General features: G+C 45.7%; 1 protein-coding gene across 1 annotated transcript in view; it reads right to left on the minus strand.

The window, feature by feature from the left end:
* Positions 1 to 18,919, minus strand: part of LOC139048854 (uncharacterized) — an 82,019-nt gene extending 63,100 nt beyond the window's left edge. The window contains exon 1 of the mRNA XM_070523729.1: positions 18,783 to 18,919. The gene's annotated coding sequence lies outside the window, so the exon portion shown is untranslated. The remainder of the gene's footprint in view (positions 1 to 18,782) is intronic.
* Between the last annotated feature and the right edge of the window lie 4,538 nt (positions 18,920 to 23,457).

Here is a 23,457-nt window from a genome sequence, read left to right on the forward strand (position 1 = left end):
TAAACATACAAATCCTTTTGTGAACTGTGAAGAAGCGGTTGTATACCGTGGAAGTGTGGGAAAGAGTATATCGGGCAAACTGGCCGATGTATTAGTGAACACCTGTGGGAGCACAAGCTTTCGCTGAAAAATAGTTATGGCTCAAACTTGCCACTTCATTGCAAGGCCTGCAAGAATGAGAATAAGCAAGTATGTGAAGCAAGGCTTCATGATACAACGATCGTGCTTAAAAGCAAATACACTGTGGCACATGAACTGTTGGAGGCCAACCAGGTTAAGAATAGAGGGGATGCCTGTGTCAGCATGCCTGTGTCTGAATATTTACACAAGTGAATGCATGTTTTCAGATAAGTTTTAGATTTTGGCTAATCTTATGATTCCCTTCATCTTCTGTGTTCTCGCACGTGTGCCTTCACACAAGCAATGCTTCTGTTTTTTTCTTCCCCTTCTCCCCATGGCTACATATTCAGCTGCTTTTGACCTCAATAAACAGTTGCAAGTAGCGCCTTGTCCTGTCTTTGTTCTTTCTTACTGTGTTGTCTCTGTTGGCGCTTCATCTTCTGAAAGCTCTGCACCAAGTAGCCCCACAACGTGTTCTACTGGAAAACTACCACTAGACAGTGATCTTCCATTTCTTGACCTCATTGTTTTCTTAGGTGAGTGTCATTTGCGCTGCATCTATGCCCCATCTTTTAAGGAGGGAATTCTGCCTTTCGCATCAGTGCACTGTTCGGCTGTGAAGCTCTGTCACAGAAGCACGAAATAGCATCCTCAACAAGTCGAGGATAACTTCTATACCCAGGTCTAACATTGGCCTACAGTGGTGTGACCGCTGTTAGATCACATTCAGAAGGTCAGCCATAGTCTCAAAAAGACTGTTGGGAGAGCTAGAACATTTATTTGTCACGTCAAGCAATCTGGGTTCAAAAAGGTGAATCAGACCAGGCCTTGACGCAAAGTGTAGCAAGAGGCACATGCAGCAGTTCAAGTGTGTGGTTGTTTACAACATCCCGCGGTCCTGCTGCTGCAACTAGGCAGGACAAATAGGCCTAATATTTATTTGTGTGAGTGTGCGTGTGTGTGTGCGTGCGTGTGTGTGTGTGTGCACTTAACCAAAAGTCTTAGCCTGCGCTCGTGCTGTTTGGCCTTCTCCCGTATTTTCGTGTTGTCCCCAAGTAATCAGTTGGTGTCACATTCTTATAGAATTTGCAGTTATGAGATTCATGCTTTGGAACATGATCAGAAGCTACCAAATGGATGACATAATCCATCTACATGTGTTGGTGTAGATAAATGTGTCTGTGCAGTAGGAGTAGGGCATCATATGTGCTTGTTTAGCACTTATGCACTTTTGTTTCCAGAGCTTGTGACTCAGTGATTCAAACTATGTCTGTAAAAACAGTGCTGCACGTTGCAAGGAAATGTTACAACACTTGTAGGTGAAGCTCGGTGTTGTGAGAGGTTATAGAAACTTGCTTTCAACTTGCTTTTTGCAAGTTTCTAGAGCATTTTTTAAAGATGCTTATTTAACTCCCGCGTGCATCGTGTTCATGACTCGCTATGAAACTGTCAACAAGTATGTCCTTTATGCCATCCGTTTCTAAAGATTACATGAATATAATTAACCCTTTGAGGGTCGATCTTTTTCACCATATTTGACCGCCCAGGTTCGATTTTTTTTATTGCAGATTCCAATTCTTAGGGACTTATTTTGAAAAAAATTGACCGTAATTTTTTTAGGGTGTCCGTAAAGCGAGAAAAAAATTATTTTGTGTTGGTACATATGTACTCTGTATTCATGAATAACAATAATAAAAAAGGAAATAAACCTATAAGAGTAAAAAATTTGATACATTGTTATAGTTCAAAGCTTTGAAAATGTGCACACGAGAATACCTCGCAAGACTCAAATGTTCCTGCTCTTACACTAATATGTACTATTATGAGCAATATGAAAAGGAACACAGGAATGCGTAGAAAACATCCTCAGACCCAGCTGTATGGGTGATACGCAGCGGCCACCATCGGAAACAAAGTGGAAAGGGGGACGCTGTTCTAACAGCTGTTCGCACTCCCGCCATGTGTCTGCAAAGTGCGGAATTTCGCATCGCCAGAACACTGTTCGATATTGCGTCACTGGTAACCTTTTGCGTCGAATCGTTACAAAAGATAGCACTGTTCCAGACTTCGATATTGATTTATGGTAAATCTTCTAAACCGTTAAAATATGGTCTTTAAGGGTGAGTTCCAAGTTAGTTTATTGGCACTTGCCGAATATTAAAAAGATATTGAAGCAAATGAAATAAGGCAATAGCGGTATCGCAGCTTATCCTCGTCCTTTGTTTTGTTCGTTGGTGGCCTAATAATGCGTCATGCCACCGTCGACTTGAACGATGGCCTCCATTCTTTGAGGCAAAGACGCGTAGAGAGCCTCGATGAATGCGGTATCATGCTGAAGGCGCTTCCACTCATGTTCTATTGCTTCCCATAGTTGGTCGGAGTTCGCCAATTGTAGTGAGCTCTTCGAAAGGTTCACTTTCATACGGCCCCAAACGTGCTCTATAATGTTCATGTCGGCACCCTTCGCGCACCACTGAAGTTGCATTACCCCTCGCTCTTCCAAAAGGCGCGCCACGTCCTTCGATGTGTGAATGGGAGACAAGTCCTGCTGGAAAAACTAACACCCATCTGGGTGCGGCCTGTTCAACACATAAGGGATCATCTGGTGCTCGAGCAGAGTGCAATACGCAGCACTGGTGAACCTCCCATCAATTCTCGCCAGTGGGCCTCGGCCTGCGTGGGAAATCGCCCCCCAGATGTTCACAGACACGCGTCCACTGGCGGCCACCTCCTGGATATTCTGCGGACTAAAGCGTGTGTTTGCGGTCCACCACACTCTCTTTCGTTGGTCCCAGCGGCTCAAGAACGTGGACTCATTAGAGAAAACTACATACTTCTACCCACTCTCGCTCCAGCTGCGGTGTTCAGTAGCGAACCTCAGGCGAGCCGCTTTGTTGGTTGCGGTGAGCAGAAGTTCCTGTGCGGCGATGCGACTTCGCAGTCCTGCTTCTCTAAGCCTTCATCGTATCATGCTGTCGCTCAAGTTGTTCAAGCCAAGAGCGCCTCGAACGTCCTTTGCACTTTGAAATGGTTTGTCGCTGACGGCACCCACGATGCAAAGGTCTTGGTCGTTCGTTGTCGATCGAGGTCGTGTGTGGTGCGGCGCATCGTTTATGCGTCCTTCGTCTCGGTAAGCCTGGATAATCCGGTTGACCGTTTTCAATGGGCGGCTTGTCACGAGAGCAATATTGCGCTGTGTATAACCTCTTTTAGACATTTCTATTATGTCTTCCCATTCTTTAAAAGGCACTCGAGGCATCTTGAGGTTACAAATTCAGAGTTGACTGCTCTGCGTGGGCCACTGTAGTGTGCGACGTGAATTTTTCTGAACGAACTTCGTGCAACAAAGTCGCGCGAGAGGCAGTTTCTCAATGTTCTTTTTAAAAATTTTTTCTGTATTCTATTCCTCTGTCGTCATTGGTTCGAGCGTCGCCGCTGTTCGAGGTGCCACTGACAACTGAGTGCGTCTATTCAAATAAAGAATCGGTTTGAAATACAGGGCAAACTTTTTCTTAGAGTACTATCAAGCGGTTGCACGAAGAAAAAAAGAGAATGAAAGAAAAGAAAGTGAATCGGTGTAAGTCACTGGCAACGATCTCACCGTCTTATCGGCTGTCGGACGATCCATGACGTAAGCTGCTCCTTTGTAGAGATACCAGCTAGATGGGAGTGCCAACAGTTAGTGGAAGGGTGCTCTCCTTTCCCCCTTCGTTTTTCACAGCACCATCCGCGTATCGCTCCGAGTCTGTTTGCCACACGTTCCTGTGTTCCCTTTCATATTGCTTATGATAGTACATCCATAGCATAATCGAACTGTGTAGGTGCACGCACTCAAGAAAACTGTGCGGTTGTGTGCCCATCAAAAAAGCAAAACGTGTACAAACTGCCGCTAATCTTCATCTTATCGCCAGCCAGATGCAATTAGTTTTCGCGAATCTCAAAAAAAAAAAGTAAAGGAGCAACAGAAGCGCATGCACGGCAGCATCCTTCCTATGCGCACCCCTGCGAGCACTAAATGAGCGAGAAACAAGCAGTAGCCTTTTGAGCGATTAGTAACGAGATAGCCATCAGTTTTGCAAGCACAAGAAGCCAAAACCGCCCGCGAAAACAAAACCCAAACCGCCACCCGCCCGCGCGCACGCCAATGCGCAAGCGGTAGTACATAGACGCGCAGGAGCAAACTAGCGCTAAAACAAACCATGCAACGAAAACCGAGAGAGTGAGGCGTGCAAGAGAAATTCCCTGTATTTCCACATAGTGGCAGCACATGACAGAAAAGAAAAGGTTAGGAAATTGTCGCGCTTTTTAAACCTACAGACAGCACCGTAAATATACGGCATCGACCATTTTTGTACTTCGCGGTGCGGTATATTTACGTCATTAACCCTAGAAGCGTTAAGGAGTCATGCTCCTTGAAACAATTTCCCGTAACAACATTGCAAAATACCAGCTGAGGGTCTCGCATCTCTTACATATGCTGTTTTGCACATCATACTTTAATAAAACTGCATTTAGTAGATGCACAGCACAGGCCCCATTTTGTTTTATCACACTTCTTTGTCTTTTCTCCCCCTGCCCCAGGTCTTATTTCAACAACTGCTATCTGCAGGCCGTCATAAGATTGGTTCAACATTGTTGACAGATTCCAATATTTTTTTCGAACCATTCTCTCATGTGAACCAAAGAAAATTAACTTGATTAGCCTGACATGAAGATGAATTCGAAATAATTTATTTATTGTACTTGCTTGGTAGCACTGAACTATTTCTTTAATCAATATAATGCTTACAATTCACCTTTGTATTGCTGGGTGCCGGTAGAGATATGGTTAGTTATTCACCAGAAAGGATCCCGAATTTTCCACCTCCTTAGTGCAGGTTAGACACTCACTCGTTGCACTTCACAAAGAGCAACTTGTGGTTGCTAGGAAATGAAAGTTTACTGAGAATTTTCATGCATCCAATTTGATTCTGTGTACTAGCATGTTTGTATTAGCATGTATTCCATAGAGTTGAGGCTCCATAAATGTACATTCTGTCATTCAATGTCTGTGACATGGTTAAGCAGGTTGACCATATCTAATTAGAACTTCCTATGTTCTGGGGCACTTGTTTGCAACTTAAATTATGTGGTTTGGTGCTGTCAGTGTAAGCCTAATGTCGTTTTTTGTTCTCCCAGGAAGGACGCAAGCATTGCTGAGGAGCCATTTGACCTGCCGCCACACTAATATGGTATTTGGTAAGGTCTATTACAGATCTTATTTCGTGTAGTACGTGCTATAATTGTGTACAATGTGTTCAAAACTTCAGTAAGTGGGCTGTTCGACAACAGGTGTTTACAAATTAATAATTATAAAAGATGTTCAAGGTCATTAGTGACACAATTGCTGCTCACTGCTGAATTTTTTTCCAAATTAGATGATGAGCCATCCAGCAAGTGCGGCTCTCCTGGCTAATTATCATCATCAGCCTGGTTACGCCCACTGCAGGGCAAAGGCCTCTCCCATACTTCTCCAACAACCCCGGTCATGTACTAATTGTGGCCATGCTGTCCCTGCAAACTTCTTAATCTCATCCGGCCACCTAATTTTCTGCCGCCCCCTGCTACGCTTCCCTTCCCTTGGGATCCAGTCCGTAACCCTTAATGACCATCGGTTTTCCTCCCTCCTCATTACATGTCCTGCCCATGCCCATTTCTTTTTCTTGATTTCAACTAAGATGTCATTAACTCGCGTTTGTTCCCTCACCCACTCTGCTCTGTTCTTATCCCTTAACGTTACACCTATCATTCTTCTTTCCATAGCTCGTTGCGTCGTCCTCAATTTGAGCAGAACCCTTTTCGAAAGCCTCCAGGTTTCTGCCCCGTAGGTTAATTATACAAACTTTCAAATACGGTTAATTTTTTATCACAAGTGTACAGCAGTCGGGGACAACTGTTCACAGTGACAATTTCATAATATTTACTTACAAGCAAAAGTGAGTCAAAGGTCAGGTGTACTTATGAAGTTTTATGGAACAAGTTCACCATCATATTGCTTACTTCATTGGAAAGTTTGTCGCGGAATTCTCACTTCTATGAACAGATCAACAGTTGCCGAACGATGGTCCTCTCTATAGCCAATGTTTGGGCAAGAGGCTTGTCTTCAGAGCACTAACTAGGGGCTTCTTTGCCATGCAGCTTGAGCTGACCAGTATGAAGAGATTACATAGGATAGGAACACAAAGCATTAGTGGGCCTCTTCGATTATCAGTCCTTGACAGTCCTGGACTGCTTAGCACTGCTGTCCCGCATTCGATTTTCTCAATCAGCTTCGGACGCCCCATCCACCAGTCCAAGAGCAGCCAGTATCGCATTCGTTTTACCAGAAGTCACAGACTCTGCGGACTCTCAGAGCTGTCAGCAGATATTTGTTCTGACATATGCAAGTAGCTAGCAGACGGCGGCTGTCTTAAAAAGATGCACGCGGGCTTGACGCCATGTTTTAAAAGAGGCTGTGTGTTTATGTGTACTTTGCGCGTTCCAGACAGCAAATATCATGCACTCAGCTATCGCTTCCGTTAAATCGATGCTTCGTGTGCCATAATGCGAGGCTTTCATGAGTGGTCTAATTGCTGCAACCTTAGTCCTTGTGTTTTTTAAGACAAAGCACAGTGATCAGGTGCAAATGCTTGCTTTTCTTGATGTGTTTCGTGAAATCTGTCATGCTCATTGCTATATGCATAGTAAACAGGTAGATTTCGCTTTTCAGATGAGTGAAACTGGTGGACGAGGAAACGTATCATATTGCATGTAGATATTTAATGCTGGTAGCTGGCATGGCATACAGGGTGTTTCACGTAACTTGAGCCAAACATTAAAGATATGCAAATGCCACGTAACTGGACAGAACCAAGGTAATGTTGTTTGCCCTCGCTTCAAGATACTCATTTTTTTTTTCATTTAGCCAGATTAAATAATTAGTATTCGGTAATTAATCAAATTCTCAAATATTATGAATAATACATTCTACATAAAAGTGTTTTTCCTAGCGTGAACGAAGCCTTCAAATACACACTAAATTGTTGCGTGACTGTCCATTCGCAGCACTTTGCGTGTATTCGCGAGCTTCTTTCTCGAAAAAACACTTCTACGCAGCATGTCTCGAACAACACAAAGCTGTATGGGGAGCTTTTCATGTTGCTCTACAATTTTCTCATGGATACTTCTAATCTAGTTAAAATATTTGAAAAGCTGATTAATTAACGAAGCTGAAATACTTATTTTGGTGGAATGAAAAAATATCCGAGTACCTCCAAGTGACGGCAAACAACATTACCTTGGTTCTGTCGAGCTACGTCACACTTGCATATTTTTATTGTTTGGCTCAAGTTATGTGGGACAACCTGTATAATCAGAGCTTCACCGATTGCTGTTGTCATGTGTGCTGATCCCTTCTGTTACCCAAATTCGAAATTTTGCTTTTGGATGTGCAGGATTAGTAGACAGTGTAGACGCGCTTTGTCCTAGACACACGTCAGGCCTTTAGTAGACGGTTTCACGAGCTTTGAGGATATCGGCCTGTGCTTTGTGGGTGAACAGTGATCTGGCACAACCGTGCTTTTGCTTATTTTTGTGTGGCAATGACGCTTAAATTTTACAGGAAATGAATGAGCTGGCTTAAATACAGCGGTTAAGGGGCCCGAAGAGCGAGAGCACGATGTAAACTGAGTTTTGTTAACATGTTCAATGTGCTCAGGCTGCGATTCCATTATGCAAGCTTTATGGTTGTGCCGGCGACATGGCCTCTGAGACTGCATTATTTTGATGACCACGCTACTGAATTTGCGGGGTAAGGCGCAATCTACAAGTAGCTAAAAGCATGAGGTCACGGGATTGAATCCCGTCCACGGTGGCCGCATATCAATGGGGGCAAAATATGAAAACACCCATGTACTTAGATCTAGGTGCATGTTAACGAACCCCAGGTGGTCGAAATTTCCAGAGTTCTCCACTACGGCTTGCCTCGTAATCAGAAAGTGGATTTGGCACGTAAAACCCCATAATTGAAGTAGCTAATAGCGGACAACAGCAGCCAGGAGAGCGACCTCCAATCACGGTGCTTTCAAACAAAACCTCGGACAGTCCCAGGCAGCGGCATCACATGACTGTGATGCGCCCTTCTGTCGATGCTAGCCAGACCAGAAGCCGCAGGTGGTTTGCGGACAGTCTGGGACTGCATATTTGAAGGGGCACAGTGCTCTCACATACATTATGTCCACTGCGGGACGAAGGCCTTTCCTAGTAATCTGCAAATATATATGGCTTGCGCCAACTGACTCCATCCTATGTTTGCATATTTACAAATTTCGTCATGGTGCCTAGTTCTTTACCGTCCTCATCAGCGCGTTTTTTTAAATTTATCATGCATATCATTTTTTGTCGTTCCGTTGCTTGTTGAGCAAACCTTCATTCTCAAGCTCCATTTTTATCATGCCAGGTTTCAGTCTCTTAGGTTAGTTTTATCACAATGCAATGATGGTACTTTTAAGACTAATGGTAAGCTATAGACGGTGACTCAGTAATGTGTGACTTAAGTCTTCTAAACAATTTATAGTCTTTAAATTTTCTTCTACTGATCCAGGACTCCTGTGACTAACTGCCTTAAGTAACATACTTCATTGCCTTCTTGCCCTAGAAAATATAACTGGTGCCTTCTTGCAGGCCTTTAAAGTGGCAACATGTGTACTGCAGACAGTAGGGCATGTTCAGATAAATTCAACTGGACATGCCTGGCGATCACTTTTAATTTTGATTTAAAAGTTTATTTTGCTGCCCGAGCCTGGCGACAATGAAATTAACCTTAGTTTTCCAAGAAAAAAAAGGTGTCTCTGCAAAAAACAATATAGAATGAACTGTTTAGTTAGAAGCATTTTTCCTGGATTTTACCGAATCTGCATTTTGGATAGATTCGAAGGAAATAGTGTTGTCGCTGCGGGTTTAAACACATTTTGTACCAGACTGCAGGCCAATAGCAATAATTTCAACTAATTACCACAGAGTATCCCCACTACGGTATAAAGAAGAAAAATTTTGGAACGAAACATTGCACAAATTGACCAAAGTTTTTTTTCTTTGCATTTACTAACAGCACGGAATTTGACCATCCTGTTGCCATGAGTCGCAGAAATTTGAGCAAATAGCTCTGTCCTCATTGGCTCTCAAAATCTACGGGAAGTGCTCATGTTTAGGCATGTTAATGAATTGCTCTACTTTAAAATTTTTTAGGAGAGGCTTGATTCATTTCAGAAATTTCCCGAATTAAGCGCATTTGCATGAAGCAGTGCAATCTAGAAAAATATGTTGCATTATTTGTTTCGTTATGGGATTGCAAGTCAAGAAACGGGCAGAATAAACAGTACTGCCTGCCAGAGCCATGTATGGGGTCCAGGCATAATTGCAGGCTTCTTTATAAAAAGGGCAAATTTTTTGGTGAACACAGTGCAAAATTATAACTTTTTATGAAGATGGAAAGGGTATGTTGATGCATTCACGACCGTAACTTTCAATTTTCACCGCTTGAGTAAAAAGAATATTACACATTGATACTTCTTCCGTGACACAACAAACCATATCCGAAAGGGGCTGACAGCTGTTGTGACACAGTTGTGGTGCAAGCATGGTTTTTTTTGTATTGTCGCTATTCTACCAGCCTGTCAGCTGGACAATATCTTTGGCTTGCTTGTTCTGCGTTGGAAGTAAACAACATGCATGGTTTGCAATTGTTTCAAGAGTGCTTAATTGTTTTGGGAAACAGTAAAATCTGCAAGGTTGTTTAATGGAGCAGTGAAAGTTGAAAACTAACTATAGTCTGCAGTATGTGGCCATGGCAGCTCTACCTAAATATGGGAGATGTAATCTCCGAATGTCATAATGTGCACGTGACATCTTTGACTGTTCCAAGCAAACCATCAATTGACTTGGGTCCTTTCTATCTGAAGCTTTTTATGCTATAAGGCTACGAATGAATATATACCAACATGGCTGAGTCTGAACCATTTCTTTTGACAAGAGCACTTGTAGTGACAGTTGTGAATACGAAATCATTGTTTATCTGAGTAACAGTAGTGATGATGATGGTAAATAATTGAACAGCCTTAATTGATTGGTGTTTCTTACTTTTCAGGCAACGCCGAAGGCCTCTGCAAGCATCCAGTCATTCCAAGTCTCAACCAATCCTTCCTCTAGTCAGCCAATTTCTAGTGTCTATGCGGAAAGGACTTGCGCAAAACTGGACACGGGACACTAAAAAGGCGACAAGGACAGGCGTAAACTTCCAACCGGTGTTCATTACAAAAAGGTATGTATATGTACTCTTGCACACTTGATCATAATCTGTTACAATCGTGCAAGTCAACATGGTCATCACAAATAAACAAGCGCACCAAGGCCTAAGGCGGCTTCCCGCGTACAGACCCCAGATATTCAGATTCTTTAACAGTCAGTGCTATGGGATGGCTTGTTAACGCTGTTGCATTCTGCAATAGCCGCTGCCTCAATAATGAGTCTAGTGTTTTCTTTCACACTGCTTGCTATTATTTCTGTTTTTTCAAGCAGTCGATGACATTTGCATTGGCAGCAATGGACTCCAAGGAAACCTCCTTTCCCGTTTTGTACTTTCCGATTATGTTCCTGTAGTCTCAAGTTTAGGGAACTTCCCATTTGTCCCACGTAACACTGCATGCAGGAAGGAGGTATGCTATACACTATTCCTCTTGAGCATTTGATGAAACCCTTTCTGTGCACAATGTTGCATGATTTTGATTGTCTGCTGACAGGGCTGGTTTTGGCGCATAACTTGGATAGCTTGCGGGGCGCGGAAGAAATGACCAAGACTGCAGTCCTTTGGCCTATTTTCTTTAGTTACACCTATGTGATACTGTTCACAGGAATCTAGCAGTCATCCCATACATTACGCTATCTTGCATAAACTAAAGAAAATAGGCCAAAGGGCGGGAGTTTCGGTCGTTTTTCCCGCACCCATCAAGTTATCTCAGTTATGTGCCAAAACCAACCCTGTCAGCAGACAATCAATTTCATGCAACATTGCTCACAGAAAAGGTTTTGTCGAAATGCTCAGGGGGAGTAGTGAATAGCACACCTCTTTTCTGTGGGCAGCGTTACGTGGGACAAACGGGAAGGTGCCTAAATATGAGACTACAGGAACATAATACAAAAGTACAAAAGGGAGAGAGGGTTTTCTTGGAATCCACAACTCCCAATGCAAATGTCATGCACTCTGAAAAAACAAATAATAGCAAGCAACGCACAAGAAAGCACTAGGCCCATCATTGAGGGGGCAGATATCGCATAAGGCAACTGCGTTAGCAAACTATCCCTAGCATTGACATTAAAGAATTTGCATACCTGGGGTCTGTATGTGGGAGGCCGCCTTAGGCCTTGGGGCGGCCTTAGTGCGCTCTTGTAACTGATTATGATCATGTGCAAAAGAGTATATATACATGCCTTTTCGTAGTAAACACCAATTGGAAGTTTGCACCTGTTCTTGTCACCTTTTTAGTGTCCTGCGTTCACTCTTGCGATGGTCACTTCAGCATGAAATACCAACTAGCCCGGTCTCATACACTGCTTTTTTCAGTAAAGCAGAATAAACACAGGTTTTTTCAGATTCAAGTGGCTTGTTGTTTCTCGAACACAAATCTGTATGTATGCTGTGTACATGTTGGGTGTATAACCCAAGTGCAACATGACGACACTGACACGAAGAATAAGCGGTGTAGAAAACAATTACACTAGGAGGAAACATGCAAACACAGCACGTTCTGTCTGGTGTATTTCCTGTGTGCTATGATTTCTGCCCCATTTCCAGCTATATCTTAAATGATGTTGCAAGTTATCCACGTTGTAATGTACGACTTGGGTGGTTCATTGCCAAAAATAACTTATTCCAATGAACGAAACAATTTGGCTCAAGAACACGAGCATTCAAGTCCCCGTTTCTTCATTACCAAAGTACGGTTGTGTACTATAACCACAAGTACGGGGCTCAATTTACAGCATTTCCGTTTTACGGAACTCACCGTTTTTCTTATTTGCAAAATACGGTCGATTCTGTTATCACAACTACGGAGCTCACCGTTTTCCATTTAACGGAAATAATTTTACGGCCTGTCCGTTCTACGGAAACACCATTTTCCATTTAACGGAAATAATTTTACGGCCTGTCCGTTTTACGGAAACACCGTTTTCCATTTAACGGAAATAATTTTTACGGCCTGTCCGTTTTACGGAAACACCGTTTTTCATTTGACGGAAAAGTGTCCGGCAACGTTTTACCTACAACTTTGACCGTAAACTGAAGAAATTTTTTTTACAGTGTAGGCTTACAGCGTCTCCCAGCGATCGAAAGCGCGCCTGGCTTGCTCTTTCACCTCCGCCGGCATCGATAAAACCAAATGTATTGAAACTTGCGGGACTAGTAAACAGGAAGTTGCCGAGAGCTCTCTATGTAAAAAAAATAATAAATTATATGCTTTTACGTGCCAAAACCACGATCTCACTATGAGGCACGCCGCAGTGGGGGACTTCGGATTCATTTCGAACACCTGGTGCTCTTTAATGCGCATGCACCAATGCATGGGGCACGGACGTTTTTGCATTTCGCCCCCCTCCGAAATTCCGCCGCCGCAGCCGCGATTTGATCCGGCTACCACGTGCTTAGCAGCGCCAATGCTGAGCCACTAACAAACCACGACGGGTGACATTCATATATAACGTTTCACATTAAAAGGAATTCAAGCGTTCAAGATCAGCCTCCAATGAATCCCCAGCAGAGACCTTTCTTTAGTCGACAATGGAAGCCATACTTATTTCGCGCCGCCTCGTTATAGCGATAAGCCGACGAGGCGGCAGACGAAGCAAAATGCGCTGTTCAGGCATACGTGGCATCTTCGAAAGCAGATCCATCGATGAGTGCTAGCAAACGTGTCACGTTATTTTCTTTTCCTAGTGTTCGCACTATGGCCGATACCGGACATAGTGTAAACACGGATATAGCGCGAATTGATGCGGTCCGATTGGCCAATATCAGACAGTGTGCAAACAGCGGACATAGTGAGAATTAAGGCTGCCCGTGGCGCTATCCATGGTGAACATGAGCGAAGACGTGAGCGCCAGCACCAACATGCCATCACTGTAACGCAATCGTCATCATTCTGTTGCCGTGTCATTGCCTTAGTGACACTGTGATCAATCTGTCGTTGTCGTGTCATGGTTATGTTTCTGGCGTTCTTACTCTGTGGCGGACATAAAAGTATGCGCCGACGATTTGGAAGACGTCCACAGCGCCGGAATTAAACGCTTTCGCCGTAGCGGCGCGGCAACTCGCCGAAAGCCGTTTTTGTTATTCGCGAGGCCCCATCGGGCACCGCGACGAATAACGAGCTGACACAGAACGAGCCTTTGTGACATGCACCGGCACAATAAGTAGACACAAACTGATATTCGCTCACCGACATTCTGGGGAACTACACACTCACTCAAGTTCACGCCTGCTAACACTCACCCGAACTCACTCACACTCCAATATGCGCCCACGCATGCTAGCCAACGGTCACTAGCGTCCATATCGACACGTGCACTTCTTTATCTTTAGCGGGCTACCACTTCTCACCACGTGACAAATGTTATCGCACAGCGTGGGACGCGCCTGCATGTAAAAGAAGTTTCTGGAATGTTATGGATGGTTCCACTGTCTTTCACCGCAACTTGTGTAATCTGATTGCATGTATGCGCGACGCGAATAGTGTAGAACTTTGTGGAAGACACGCGGGTCCCAGCGGTTACTCTGGAACATTCCACGACTGATCTATAAAAGCCGACGCGCTTGACCCGCTGATCAGATTTTCGACGATCGCCGACCGTGTTCGCCGCTATCGTAGTGCTATAAGTGTAGCCTGTATTTGCGGGCACAGGTTCGCCCAATAAAAGCTAGTTTTGTCTTTCACAGTATTGCTACTGTGCTCTTCAACGTCACCACCACGTGACAATATTCGCTTTCAGGCAAACGAACCGGCACACACGAATTCTCATGACTCCACTCAAGATCACGAGCATTTTACTACAATTGTATACACTTCTGTCTTCATTCGCCGACAGTCACGTTCACGCTGGCATCTACTCAAGCTCGCTCTCGCTGATTTTCACTGATACTTGCTTTAACCGGCACTCATTCCTCTTCATACTCATATTCACTTTCAGGCAAACTAACCGGCACACACGAATTCTCATGACTCCACTCAAGATCACGAGCATTTTACTACAATTGTATACACTTCTGTCTTCATTCGCCGACAGTCACGTTCACGCTGGCATCTACTCAAGCTCGCTCTCGCTGATTTTCACTGATACTTGCTTTAACCGGCACTCATTCCTCTTCATACTCATATTCACTTTCAGGCAAACTAACCGGCACACACGAATTCCCATGACTCCACTCAAGATCACGAGCATTTTACTACAATTGTATACACTTCTATCTTCATTCGCCGACAGTCACGTTCACGCTGGCATCTACTCAAGCTCGCTCTCGCTGATTTTCACTGATACTTGCTTTAACCGGCACTCTTTCCTCTTCATACTCATATTCACTCAAACTTGCCAGCATTCATTCACGTTCACACCAGCGTCCAACCGCACCTTTCCTCACTCGCTCAGACTCTTTTCCCACGTCTGTGAAGTCAGCAGAGCAGAGCGAGCATGAGTCAGTCTACTCGCGAGTTTGACGACCAATGCTTAGGAATCATATCTCTCGCTTTTTTTTACCATGAACCTCACACGTACTGACAAATTACCTTTTGTTTTTTTAATCTTAATTCGCCGTCGCGTTCTCGGGTTACTGTATTACAAAAAGAAAAACGGACAGGGCATCACCGGTGACACAGTTGTGCACGTACCCTCACACCGGCTTTTCGTAAACAAGACTGCGTTACTCCGACAGCGCGAATATGCTAGAGAAGCCAACAGGCGCAGCACACGATGCTCGCACTGAGTGCGTTGTGCGCATGCGCATGTTATGGCCGATCTCGCCACTTGTCTCCGTTTTAAGGCGCTGACATGCTGTGCTGTCGATGCCCTCATGACAGACTACGTTAGGTGTGCTGTGCACACCTAACGAGGCAACACAAACCAATTTCCTTCTTCTCTATTGCTTTTAATCACGTTTCTACGCGTGTCCATGCACCAAAACCGCAATTCGTAACCTCTTCTACGTTACCGCATGTTTCGCAACCTGCATGAAAGACCATGCACCAGGCAATAAAATTTGAGTTGGCAGTAAACGCTTGTCCTCGTTTTTCTTGCGTCCCTTTGTCCCTGCTTCGTGCTGTACCGCACAATTTAAACAGAAGAGAAACCAGCCCGAACAATCACTCATCTATGCGTAGACAAAACGTGTTCTTCCGTGGTGCTATTTTGACAAGCTTGCAAAGCCTCATTGGACACGGATGATAGGCACCATATCTTTTCGACTTACTAAAAGGCTATTTTAAACAACTTGCACAAAAAATTGTATTTCACCGTTATGTTCTGCCAAGCAACCGCAGCACTTTGTTTACAACTGCCGAGGCACCGGCACGACCTTGGGCCGCTCCGGCCGAGAGGACTCGGGTGACCGTAAACTGCAACCTGAACGCAGGCAGAGCCGCGCGACGTGAAGCGCTCAGCGACTCACGCAAGCCAGAACACCTGCAGCCACAACGCAGTACGCTTTGTACAGCAAAATAAATAGCTCTAAAAGATAGGGAGAACTTACAAAAATATGTAAGTCGGCTTCCCGGCAAGACTTTTTCTTGAACAAAAACATCAGTCTACTGACTACAATACTTCCTAATGCTATCCTCCAGGAAGGAAGCGCGAGCACAAAACCACGGCCCGCTAGGAAATCTGTAGCGTCGGAGAGCAGGCCGTCCTGCGCGGCCTATATATATATATATATATATATATATATATATATATATATATATATATATATATATATATATATATATATATATATATATATATATATATATATATAGTGCAGCGGTGGCGTAGAGGTAGAACACCCGCCTCGCGTACAAGAGGTCCGTGGTTCGGATCCCGGTGCCGGCAATTTTACACCGGATTATAAAAAAAAAATATCCGCGTGTTCATAAATTTTCATATACAGGCCTGGAGTGTGGCCTGATCCCGGTGACCAGAACCGGTAACGCACTCCCTCACCAGAGCAGGAGATTGGCCACCCTGGCGCAGTACTTGGCCAAAACCTCCTATATGAACAACAATGTGCGGAATATAACCAACCCTTATATATAGCTTTCATTGATTACGAGAAAGCATTTGATTCTGTCGAAACCTCAGCAGTCATGGAGGCATTACGGAATCAAGGTGTAGACGAGCCATATGTAAAAATACTGAAAGATATCTATAGCGGCTCCACAGCCACCGTAGTCCTCCATAAAGAAAGCAACAAAATCCCAATAAAGAAAGGCGTCAGGCAGGGAGATACAATCTCTCCAATGCTATTCACAGCGTGTTTACAGGAGATATTCAGAGACCTGGATTGGGAAGAAATGGGGATAAAAGTTAATGGAGAATACCTTAGTAACTTGCGATTCGCTGATGATATTGCCTTGCTTAGTAACTCAGGGGACCAACTGCAATGCATGCTCACTGACCTCGAGAGGCAAAGCAGAAGAGTGGGTCTAAAAATTAATCTGCAGAAAACTAAAGTAATGTTTAACAGTCTCGGAAGAGAACAGCAATTTACGATAGGCAGCGAGGCACTGGAAGTCGTAAGGGAATACATCTACTTAGGGCAGGTAGTGACTGCGGATCCGGATCATGAGACGGAAATAATCAGAAGAACAAGAATGGGCTGGGGTGCGTTTGGCAGGCATTCTCAGATGATGAACAGCAGGTTGCCATCATCCCTCAAGAGAAAAGTGTATAATAGCTGTGTCTTACCAGTACTCACCTATGGGGCAGAAACCTGGAGGCTTACGAAAAGGGTTCTACTCAAATTGAGGTCCACGCAACGAGCTATGGAAAGAAGAATGTTAGGTGTAACGTTAAGGGATAAGAAAAGAGCAGATTGGGTGAGGGAACAAACGCGAATTAATGACATCTTAGTTGAAATCAAGAAAAAGAAATGGGCATGGGCAGGACATGTAATGAGGAGGGAAGATAACCGATGGTCATTAAGGGTTACGGACTGGATTTCAAGGGAATGGAAGCGTAGCAGGGGGCGGCAGAAAGTTAGGTGGGCGGATGAGATTAAGAAGTTTGCAGGGACGGCATGGCCACAATTAGTACATGACCGGGGTTGTTGGAGAAATATGGGAGAGGCCTTTGCCCTGCAGTGGGCGTAACTAGGCTGATGATGATGATAATGATTTTTTTCGCACCATAGCTGGACCACAGAGTTGCCGGAACGGGCCGTGCCTTGTATATGTGTACTTTGACACTGCGTTTCTTTCCACAAGTTGCCGCTCTTCTGTCTTCCTTCTGGGCGCCTTCTCTATTGTGCCCCCCGCCGCCATATTCAGCTTGCCCTCTCTCCCGCTACAACGGCAGCACGCGCACTGGTGCTGCGCAGCGACCGTTTTCTCCCTCCTTGCCTCGGGTGAACGGGAACCTAGCTGCCGCTACTTCCCGCCCCCCTCCCTCTCCGACTTACGTCTCCCTCCTCCTGTGTGTTTTCATCTTTTTCTTTTTTGTTTCTGTCTTCTTTCTTTCTTTTTTCTCACTGACCTCCTTGCTCTACATACATGGGACTCCGCCTTCCTCTTGCCCTGCATAGCTGCCAAAGGCAGCAATAAATCTGCCAAAGCGCCGAAAATCAATCACCGTCACAACTGTCCCTCTCCGTTTTATGTATCTGAGAACGACCGAGCACCCGGTCCGGTGTCTTCACTACCAGGGCCGAATTGCCATGTTTTCGTAAACCCTGATGAAGGTCCGTCCACCGATAGAAACTGTTGAAATTAAATACTTGTTCTGTTTACCTTGTAGCACCACTCAAGTTATATATATATATATGCATATATATATATATATATATATATATATATATAGTGGTTTCCTCGCTTCGCTCACGGCACGCACGCTCTGATATCGCGCGCCGGACCACCACCGCGGGTTCGAGCGCCGCGTCCGCGCCTGCTCGGGACCCGCTCCGTGTGTCGACGCGCAACTGCGCGCGTACGCGCCCGGCCGGCCCCAACTTAGGGGATGGCGAGACCGCGCGCGCAGCAAGGCAGACCCTAGGCGAAGCTCTCAGGAAGTCACAAAGAAAATTTAGTAAGCAGGGACTCAATACAAACAAACGTTTGTCTGAAGCTAATTAATACATAAAACACGGCCAAATGGTCGCCGGTGGCCGCTAACGGCGCACCGCGACAGAGAGAGAAACAAAGAACCCTGCAGGAAGGGGCTGCCTCTCCTTCGGTCAGCGCCTGCCATCGCGCGCCCCACAGCAGAAAAAAGGGAAATAGAAAGAAACGACAGACGAACATACGGGGGCACGACGGGGGCACGCCGAAACCAGGACCCCGAGAAGCCGAAGTAACCATCGGCCGGCGGCGGACAAAGGAGGCCGCCGCTGGCAGAGAGAAACACGTACGCACCTTCAGACGCCCCGATGTGGTCTTGCCGGGCCCCGTCTTGCGAATTCCGCCACAATGTCGGACAATGGCGAGAGCCTGCTGACCTTCACGTGGGCGGGATGACAGCAGAGAGACAGTGTTTTATGACCTGCTGTCACCCCGTCCAGGCAAGGAGGAGAGGTACACGGAGCCGCCGGAAACACAACACAATGGTCCCACACAACCACCGCGAGAACCCGAAACCCCACATCCCTCTCCCCTTAGTGGGCAGACGCTAGGTGGCGTCGACCAGTCAAGACGGTTTCGCATCGAGCTCCGACAATCTCATGCGTTTCATCGTTTTTTTCCTGCTACCAGCCTATCGACGACATTATCCTCGCACAGGGCTTCGCTCAAGGAACGGCTGGATGTTCTACCCTCCACAAGTGAGCCCATCTTTTGCATTTTACAAGTTTTTTACCCGGCCACGTAGCTACGCCTAACGCCGCAGCTGAGACGCGATCCTGCAACCTATCCCCACTCCCGTTCACGCCGGCCTCGCGCCACCGCGCGCGGTTGCGTGCCACGAGGTGTCGGGTGCCGTAGACGCCAACGTGCAATCGGAGGCGCCTCGCTCGCTTATAATGGACCTTACCCCGCCTGCCACCGCAACCGAGCCAGCCAATTTAATGGACACTCAGCGAACCGAGAACGCTGCTGAAGACGGCTGGACAACAGTTCAATACAAGAAGAAGAATCTTACCGCCCCCCTGCACCCTGCTGCGCTCCACACAGTCGTAATACGACCTCAGAGTGATGTGCACCTCCCTCAGCACAAATTGCACCGCATCTCACAGGCCGTGCGGCAACAAGCCCCCCTCGCCTCACACGAAGCCCTGGATCTCTCACTGAATATTAGGCCCCGAAGCAATATAATCGTTATCAAGACCCCAAGTTCAATAGCAGCGGAGAAAATCGCTGCCATGTCTCAACTCGCACTTGGACCAACCGCGCACACTGTCACAGCATACATAACCGCGCCGGCCAACTCCTGCAGAGGTGTTATCCATGGAGTTGACACCGACACATATTCGGAGCACCTGATGCAGAACTTGGACACTTTTGGACCCACCATACTAGCCTCACGGATGATGGGCCGTTCAGAGATTGATATTATTACATTTGAAGGAAGCATTGTCCCCAGGAAAGTCCTCTATCATCGAGTTATGTTTCGATGTTTGCCCCACCACCCCAAAGCAGAGTTCTCTTCCTTATGCCTGATGTATGATCATTGCGCTGACAATTTCCCCACCAAATCACCTATTATCAGATGTCCTGACTGCACGAGACAACTCAAGCAGGCAGGAGAAGAACACCAATGCTTTGTCCTCTGCCTGCACTGTGGTGGCGATTATGGGACCAACGACCCCAGCTGCCAAATTAAAAGGCAGAAAGACCATAACAAGACAGAACGAGCCTACTTACAACGCATCAAACTGCGCAACGAGCAACAGCCTACACTTGGTTTCAGCGCCCCGAATACCGCAACCTCAACTGATTACCATAGGGAATACCCTGCATTATTATCGCACGGACAGCAACTACAAACAACGCAGATGCAACAGCCCCAGAAGAAGCAACAAGGCATGCGACCTAACACACCGCTGTCACAGCCGACGACTTCGGCAAGCGCTACACCGAACGTGCAACGACCATCCTCGAGTAAAAGCCCTGCGCGCACACCACAGTCTGGGAGAACCGTCATACTCAAGGCGCCTGGTAAGCCAAGCACTCCTATCATCCAGCGATCCCCATCCTTCAATACCCTAACATTACAAGCACATTCTTCTACTCCAATATACGAAGCACCACAATATCAGCAACACGTCCTACACGCGCATCCCCACAAGACACCTTCAACGCTAGAGTCTCGTCTAAACAAATCAGAGACCCTGTTAGAACGCTTTGAAGGCATAGAAAAGAAATTCGACCGCCTCACTGACATTGTCGAAAAACGTGCCTCAGCTTACGAACGTCACGAAACACGCCTAACTGTCCTGGAACAAAGAGTAGACAGCATGCTTAAGTGCCTTCTTCCAGTTGAAGATTTTAGCTACGAAAACACGGACCACGTCTCATTCGCAAAAGAGACAACTTCCTGATGACCCAATCGACACATCCAGCACCCAGTCTAAGACCGCGAAGGACGCTAATCCATGGCAGAAGTAAGGGACGGAAACGTTTGCGTTTGGCAGTGGAACTGCCACACGCACACGCAAACGCGAAGGACGCTAATCCATGGCAGAAGTAAGGGACGGAAACGTTTGCGTTTGGCAGTGGAACTGCCGAAGTCTCAGTAACAAAAAGGCAATAATGAGGCAATACTTCCTAAAATCGAAAAACCCACCACATGTGTTACTTCTGCAAGAAACATACAAAGAACAGAACATCCCAGGATACACAGCTACACATTCAGCGCACAACGAATACGACGAACCATCAATTTCGACGTACGTAAAACATAACATTAAACACTACACGGAAATAGCACCAGACTGTTTAGCAAAGTATGTCTTAATAGTCACAATATACCCGGACAACTCACAACGACCTGCCAAGCTGTACAACGTCTACAATCCACCAAAATCCGTGTACAACCTTAGTCAGATCTTCAAGCACGCTAAAAAAGATGAGAAGACACATGACATTTACATCATGGGAGACTTCAATGCGCCCAACACATCATGGGGATACAAGGCGAACACGAAAACGGGCAGGTTGCTGAAAGACAACATAAACAAATTTCAGTACACAGTTCTCAACACTCCGGGGGTAACAACTCGCACAGGGGCGCAAAATCAAGTTTCTACTACACCGGACCTCGCGTTGCACAAAGATTAATAAGCTACGAGCTGGGAGAACAGCCATGAAAATCTAACTAGCGACCACGAGATAATAAACATCGCTATACACATGACGCCTCGAAAGCGCCGCGCTACAGTCGCCTTCACAAATTGGGTCAAATTCCGGAAACTGAGGTAGAATAACACTCACAGAGTGCATGACTTGGACACGTGGGCGAAAGGCCTCATAGAAACCAAGACAGCAGTTAGAAACACGCACACAACTTCAGCGCCGGCAGAACGGCCCGACCCGCACCTCACACGCGTCTGGAAAAAACGCAAAAAACTATTAAGAGTCTTATCCCAGCAGCCGCATAACAATCAGCTTCGTGAAAAGGTAGATGATATAACTATTCAAGCGATCAATCATGCCCGGGCGCTCGAACAGACAGAATGGAACCATATTTGCGATAGCATCCAGAATACGTTAGACAAAAAACACACGTGGCATCTTTCGCGTACCCTGCTCGGCGCAAAGAAACAAGTGATCCCTACCATAGAGAAACACGCCAGTACACAAGGTATAAACAAAACATTTGATGAACTTCGGACCCTTTACATACCTGCGGCACATCAGTCACTGTACACAGACTATACGGGCCCCCCAAACGACAACATCGCTGCCGACTTCACTATGGCAGAACTAAATATAGCATTGTTCCAAAACAATAGGGCGACGGCGCCGGGTCCTGACGGCATCACATATACTCTTCTGCGTAATCTGCCCGACGAAGATAAAGAAACGCTTCTCTCGTACATAAATGAGCATTGGAACACGGGCACCCTCCCAGATGAATGGAGAACATCACACATTACCATGATCCCAAAACCCGAGAAAAAAGCCACGCTTTGCAACCTCGGACCAATATCCTTAACATCATGTATGGGCAAAACAATGGAACGGCTGGCATTGAACAGACTAGAAGAACATTTGGTTAACACGAAACATTCTCCGCACCAGCTCATAGGCTATCGCAAGAACATTTCCACACAGGACTTATTTCTCATACTACAGAACACGCTTCTACAGCCAAAGACAGCACAGACTCAACCCCTTCTGGCAATAGATATAAAAAAGGCATTCGATAATGTTACACATGATCACGTACCCAAATCGGTTCGCGACAGTGGATGCGGCGCCAACATGTACAATTACATACGCAGTTTCCTCAAAGGCAGGACAGCACGCTTCAAGGCAGCGCAGTCTCTTTCCTCCTTCATCAAAATTTCCCGTGGAACACCTCAAGGATGGATTATATCTCCCACCCTATTTAATCTTTGCATGACAGTGCTATCAAGGCAGCTATCCACAATCCCTAACCTTCACCACACTTTCTACGCCGACATTACCCTATGGTGCGAAACCGGATCTCCAGGGAACGTCGAAACGACCCTACAGAAAGGCGTCGAGACCATAGTTAACCACTTACACAAAGCCGGACTCAAACCTTCACCAGAAAAGTCGGAACTTCTCCTCATGAATCGAACACAATACCAAAAGAAAACAAACGCCCTGATACAACTCACCTTATTAGGCATCGAATGATTGATTTGTAGAGTTTATTGGCGCAAGGGCCAAGCAATACCAAAGGTTACATCGTGCCGAATACTCGGATTTATCATAAATCACAACAACAATACTAATTCTAACGTTACACAATATCAAAAAGACTGCCGAAATCTCACGCACCTAATGAGAAGGATCATTAGCAAAAACACGCACTGAGAGAAGAACAAGCAAGACAGCTAGTGGCTGCGCTCGTGTGTAGTAGGCTTCTGTACACCGCCCCATTCCTAACACTGACACAAACTCG

This window comes from Dermacentor albipictus, chromosome 8, assembly GCF_038994185.2.
Source record: "Dermacentor albipictus isolate Rhodes 1998 colony chromosome 8, USDA_Dalb.pri_finalv2, whole genome shotgun sequence".
Lineage (NCBI taxonomy): Eukaryota > Metazoa > Arthropoda > Arachnida > Ixodida > Ixodidae > Dermacentor > Dermacentor albipictus.